The sequence below is a fragment of the Seriola lalandi genome, unplaced genomic scaffold (genome assembly GCF_002814215.2).
Source record: "Seriola lalandi dorsalis isolate HSWRI2012SDOR001 ecotype SW California unplaced genomic scaffold, Sedor1 jcf7180002054976, whole genome shotgun sequence".
Lineage (NCBI taxonomy): Eukaryota > Metazoa > Chordata > Actinopteri > Carangiformes > Carangidae > Seriola > Seriola lalandi.
Genome location: NW_019525526.1, coordinates 630,427 through 636,867, shown reverse-complemented (window position 1 = coordinate 636,867; position 6,441 = coordinate 630,427).

The window sequence follows — 6,441 nt, the reverse complement described above, 5'->3', positions numbered from 1 at the left end:
GCTGTAGTTGTCTGTTCTTTAATTGCTTGTACCAGAGGATTCGGTTGTAACTCTGTATACTGTGTAAACATTTGATTGTGGCTTCTTCTCCTGATTTGCTGTAAATGTCGACTGGACCCTGGTGGACTTGGTCACTGAGAGAGGAACCTGTGGGAAAGAGATCACAGAAGCTTCAGAATAAAATACATCATGAGCATCAACACTGATAAGTTGAAAAACTGAACAATAAAAAAGTAAAATAATGAAAAACCAAACTGAACTAACAGCACTTCAAGAATCTGGCCGAACACACGCAAATCTATAAATTGATTTTGTTAAAACTTCAATAATAAGAATCTTAAAATGATCTTGATGATATTACCTGAAACCAGAATAGTGTTACTCAGCAACAAATAAAATAGGACAATCATTGTGTTTATTTTTGGTTGTAAGATATATATATATATATATATATATATATATATATGATCAGAATTATCTTGCTGCAATGAGTGAAGCAGTTCTACTGAGCATTTCCAATCTTCTACTTGAATAAACCCTCTGAAGTCAATATGTGGGTGGTGTCTTTGTGCATCCTGCTCTTCTAAAAAAATGTGACTATCATATAAACCACCACTACACATCATTGGCTCAGTGTCGAGATGTGAGTAATGATATGCTCAGGAAGGATTACAGGTGTACGGGGCTGTGAGCTGGAATACAGAGAAAACATGATGGTGTGATGAAGAGGTTTTTGTACTGAGCAGTGATATGAAGCACTGTGGTAACTAGCAGCACAGAAGTACACTGCACTGCTGTTCAGTCTTTCTATTGTTAATGTGCAAGTCTCTCCTTTATTTGCACCCCCCTCTATCTTTACATCCACTCCATCTTCAATGTTTCCACTGTTTACATAACAGTTTCCTAGGAGCTGTAGTTGTCTGTTTGACTGCTTGTACCAGAAGATTTGATTATAGATGTCAATTCCATGTGAACAGCTGATTGTGGCTGTTCTTCCAGGTTCTTTGTAAATATCAGCTGGAGTCTGGTTGACTTTCTCACTGAGAGAGGAACCTGTGGGAAAAGCACCAGATAAAAAACAACATGAGCATAAAAACAGGTTGAAAAACTTAACAGTAAAAACATGCAGAGCTGAAATAGCAGTAAAACAGGAGACTGGCTGTACACAAGCAAATCTGACTGAAACTTGAATTAAAATTACTTTAAATAATCTCATTACCTGTATCACATACAACCAAATTATAGTTAAAAGTAATATAAATGAATAGGATTATCATTTTGTGTTTTCTGAGTGTTCAGTTATATTGAAGAAAATAAGATCAGTATTTTGTTCCTACAATGAGTGAAGCAGTTATTTCTGCCTTTATCTTTTTGATTAAACCCTCCCATCTCATGATGTGGGTGGAGTCATTGTGCATCTTCCTCTTCTACACAAACAAAAAAAACTGATGAGGAGGTTTTTGTACTGAGGAGCAGTGATATGAAGCACTGTGGTAACTAGCAGCACAGAAGTACACTGCACTGCTGTTCAGTCTTTCTATTGTTAATGTGCAGGTCTGGTCTTTATTTGCACTTCCACCTATCTTGACATCCAGTCCTGGCTCTGGATTTGCATTGTCTGAATCCATGTATCCCAGGAACTGTAGTTGTCTGTTTGATTGCTTGTACCAGAAGATTTGATCATAGCTGTTGATACTGTGTGAACAGCTGATTTGGGCCTTTTTTCCAGGTTCCTTGTAAATGTGGACAAGACTCTGGTGGACTTTGTCACTGAGAGAGGAACCTGTAGAGAAATCGTCAACAAAAACCACACAACAATAAACATTTCATGGAACGTGATGAGGGTGAATCTTCATGAATGTAAAAGTAAACACCCAACAGGAGTTTTAGAAGATAACGTGTGAATACAAGATGAAAACCATTTTCTTACATTACCTGACACCAGTATGATATTAAAGGTTATGGAGAAGGCGGTGATCATCTTGTTGTGTTTCATGACTAACTTTAAGAACATTGCTGTTATTGATACTGTGTTTTCATCAGTATATTTGCAGTTTTACTGAATACTCACAGCTCTGTTTCTTTATAACCCGTCCCATCAGGAAAACAAACGTTATTTAAGTGGGTGGTGTCTTAATGCAACGTCCTCTTCTTAGACTGCGACTATACCCTATGGCTGTACTGTACTGCCATCTTATGAACGGCAACAAAATAACACAGACTTGTAACTACTGACTATGTATAAAACACACTTTACAGTAAGATTCCCTGTCTCCACTGTGAGATTTAAAAAAACTCCTTAAAAAGTTTAAATGAGAAATCTAGGGTGTAAGAATTTAGAGAGCGAATAACACAACATAACCATGAGTCAGTAGATATCATTTTCTAAAAATCCTAAGCTGCAGCTCCAACAAAGCTGTTGCAATAGAAAATGGAGCAAAACAATGCAATACCATTCATATTAGCCATCTGGAGAGCACACAAGGGTGGAGTAACCCCTGCATGTAGAAATACATAAAAACACCTTTAACAGCATGAAAAACAAGCAGACTGACACAGAAACGGTAACTGCTAAGTCTAATAATGGTGAAAATCTTTTTCCGCTGCATGTTGCATTCTTTTAAACAATTTTATCTTAATATATATTTTGTAATGTTCGAACACTTTTTATTTGAACATTACAGGATGATAACATAAGTATGACAAAATAATCCACACTCAAGCTCCACTTACTCGCTGCATCTTATTAACTACTCATATCTTATGGCCTATGGTAAGTTAGCTGCGAGTCCAGTAAGTGGCCCTTCAGATCAGATTATTTCATCACACCACTGTTTCCATGGTCAAGAATGAACTTTAACACTGAGCTTTTCCAGCGCTGTCCATTTACTGTTGGTTTATGGAATTAAAACAGAATTTAACATAGTGTATGAAACCAATAGATGAATAATTACAATTCAATAAAATTAAACAGCAACTGTATAAATGTTCAGTGAAAGTACAGAGTACACACACACCCCCACAGCAGAGGAGTCTGGGTGACATCACTCCCGTTAATTAAACCTGTGGGGTAAAAAAAAAAAAATAGTGACTCAGTTTAGTCATGTAGACAGAATGATCAGAATTAAATCATTAATATTTTATTACTACTAATTCATATCTGCTACAAGAAAAGACAAAGTGACATTTTCTCCCCTCAGTCCTCAGAGTCATAATGTACAGTACCTACAACACAGAGCAGAGCTGCAGAGAGTTTGATCAGACCAGCTGTGATCATCATTCTGCTCTGAAGAAAATGAACTTGGATGTGAGCCACTGTCAGTCTATGTGAGGGGAGGTGTAACGTAACAACAGAGATATGAAGGGTTGAATAAGGGAGTGTCACAAATGTATGATGATCTGTGATTGTGCTCAAGGTCCCCCTACTGTACAGGAGTATCTGGGGTTTTTGTTCAGCTTCCACATGTGTCTGTATCACTGTGTTGACTCACAGCACAGAAATACAAGCCTTGATCTCCTGGCTCCAGATTTTCCACTGTGAATGTCCCGCTCTCAGCATCAGGTTTAGTGGCTGAGAATTTCTTTTTGTTGAAATCTCCAAAGTCGTTGTTTGATGTTGTTGTGAACACAATTAGTTTCATATTTTCTCCAGGCAGCTGCCTGTACCAGTACATCTGGGAGTAGGTAACACCCTTGGTGTGGTTGCAATGCATCTTTGCACTTTCACTCTGGTTCTTCCACAGTATGGGGGTCTGGTTAACATCATTGCCATCAGTAGGACCTGTGTATTTAAGCAGTTAAAGTTACAAACTGTGAACCTAAACATACAACAACAAACTTGTAATATTAAATATACTAATTTCTATTGAATCACCTGAAGTCCACAGCAAAAAGACTGACAATATGAGGAGGTCTTGTTTGATGATGATGATGTCCATGTTCTTTGAGACAGAAGCCGCCTGAGTCTCTTAGTTACAGAGACATGAGGAGTTGAAGGTGGGAGTGTCACTGTATTCAAATGATCTGTATGTACATGGTTGTATAGGTGGTGCTGTAGGTCCCCCTACAGTTAATCACTAACATGAACAATACCTGTAATTCAGATCAGTAGCAACAGCACTAATGTAAAAGTCTAACTTATGATCTAGTCTGATTTTGAAATCCTTGACATGGTGTTTCTTTATCAATACAGTCATCAAACTGACTGTAGGAGGTTTAGAGGTGTTGCTTTTATCAATCCTGTAGCTGATGAGACAATATCACAAACATTATGTTGTGCACATCCAAAGGTTGCCATGACTACATGTTGTTGAACTGTGGGCCTACACCATGACCTCAGAGGGGGTCAGACCTGTGTGAAAAACAGCTGATAAAATCTTCAAAGGCCTGGTTTAGATGGAGGCTGGCTGCAGGTGTTCAGGGGCCTGAAAGTCTTGTGTGTCTGGCGTTGGGTTTTGACTTGAAGGTTTTTGTATTGACTTGAGGAGAATCTGCAGCACTGTGGTAACTGGCAGCACAGAAATACACACCACTGTCATTCAGTGAAACATTAGAAATGGTGAGGTTTGAGTGTTTGCGGCCGTCTCCTTTAAAGCTGATTTTCCCCTTCACGTCGTCCTCAGGGTTTGGGTTATCCAGATTTAGAAATCCCAGGAACTTTAACTTGTGTTTGTCTTGTTTGTACCAGAGAATCTTGTTATAATTTGTTATGCTGTGTGCACAGTTGATCTCACTGTCAACAGATTGACCAGTTCTCTTTACGATGAACGGAGGTGTTTGATCGACACGTTTGGTGTCAGAGGCTCCTGCTGTAAAAAGAACAGATTTTAAACTCTGAAATTATGAACTCTGCATCGTCTTGTATATTTGTATATTTTTTTTCTCACCTTTATCTCCTAGTAACTGAAGAACACAAAATACAAAGCCCATGAAGATCATGTTAAAGAAGTTAAGGTGTGAGACTCCACTATCAGCTTTCCTTTCTGGTCCTGTTGATCCAGCGCCTGTGGATGAGAGTGTGTCTCTATCACAGTATAATGAAAAGGGAAGGTGTCAGAGAGGCATAGCTTTAACATTATCAGCATGGAGGGGGGGTGGTGTTATCTTGATACTGTGGTCAGTGAAAGTGTAGGTTGTTGGCCTCCTGTCATTTGTTGATGTTTGTTTCCCCCTGCTGGTGTGAAAAATACTGTCAAGGCACATCTCACATTATGGCTGATTGTTATTTCACTCCATTGCTGCAGTTTGTGGAAATGTCTCATGATTGTTGGATGATTCTTTTCTAGAGTGAAATATTTTTGACCAGTATTTGTGATATTTAATGAAATAATAAGACGACAAACACATAAAGAGAAGTGTACATTATTGATATGATTATTGATATGCTTTATTTAGTCCAAAAAAGGACGAGCCTTTTCAATAATTCCAATTAAATGAGTTGATACTGTAGGTTAACTGTTCTTCATCAGCTCATAATGGTTATGATGGTCCACACATGCCTCTTTCTCTTGAATAACAATGGATTATCCCGTATCCTTTAATAAGCACAACAGTCAAATTGTGTAGAGAAACTGGTTATGACGCCTACAAAAGAAAATATCTCAATAACTGAATTTACCATGTCAGCAAATCTTACCTTTTTTACAGTAATAACTATGTTGTCATGTTATTACATAATATCAGGAGAGACTTTAGTACAGAGGTTTTTGTTCAGCTTCCACATGTGTCTGTATCACTGTGTTGACTCACAGCACAGAAATACAAGCCTTGATCTCCAGGCTCCAAATTCTTCACTATCAATGTCCCGCTCTCAGCATTAGGTTTAGTGGCTGAGAATTTCTCTTTACTGGACTTTCCAAAGTCATGATCATCGTTACCAGCTGTTGTGAACACAATTAGTTCCATATTTTCTCCAGGCAGCTGTCTGTACCAGTACATCTGGAAGTAGCTGCCACCCTTGGTGTGGTTGCATTCTACTGTTGCATTGTCACCCTTGTTTTCCCACAGTGTTGAAATCTGATGGACGTCACTCCCATCAGTCTGACCTGTGTGTGACAGTAAAGGTTACCAAAGTTTGTTTTAACTCACATACAGCAGAACATTTACAGTGATTTGAGGTTTTGCTTGTTCCTTCTAATAGAAGATGAAGTCAGTAATGCAGTGTACTGATCTTTTTGTACTTTACCTTTTATCCAGAGCAGAAATAGCAGCAAGCTGACGAGACCGTGTTTGATAGTGTCCATGTTCAGAGAGTCAGAGTCTTACACAGAACTGTCAGTTAGTTACAGAGATATGAAGAGTGGCAGGTGGGAGTGTCATATATTGTGTGGCGTGTGATCAAAGTGTTACTAGGAGAATCTGTGGTACTCGAGGTCCCCCTACAGTACAGGAGATTATAGTTTTGGTAACAGTTGTGAAAAGTGCTGTGGGGTTTTTGTTCAG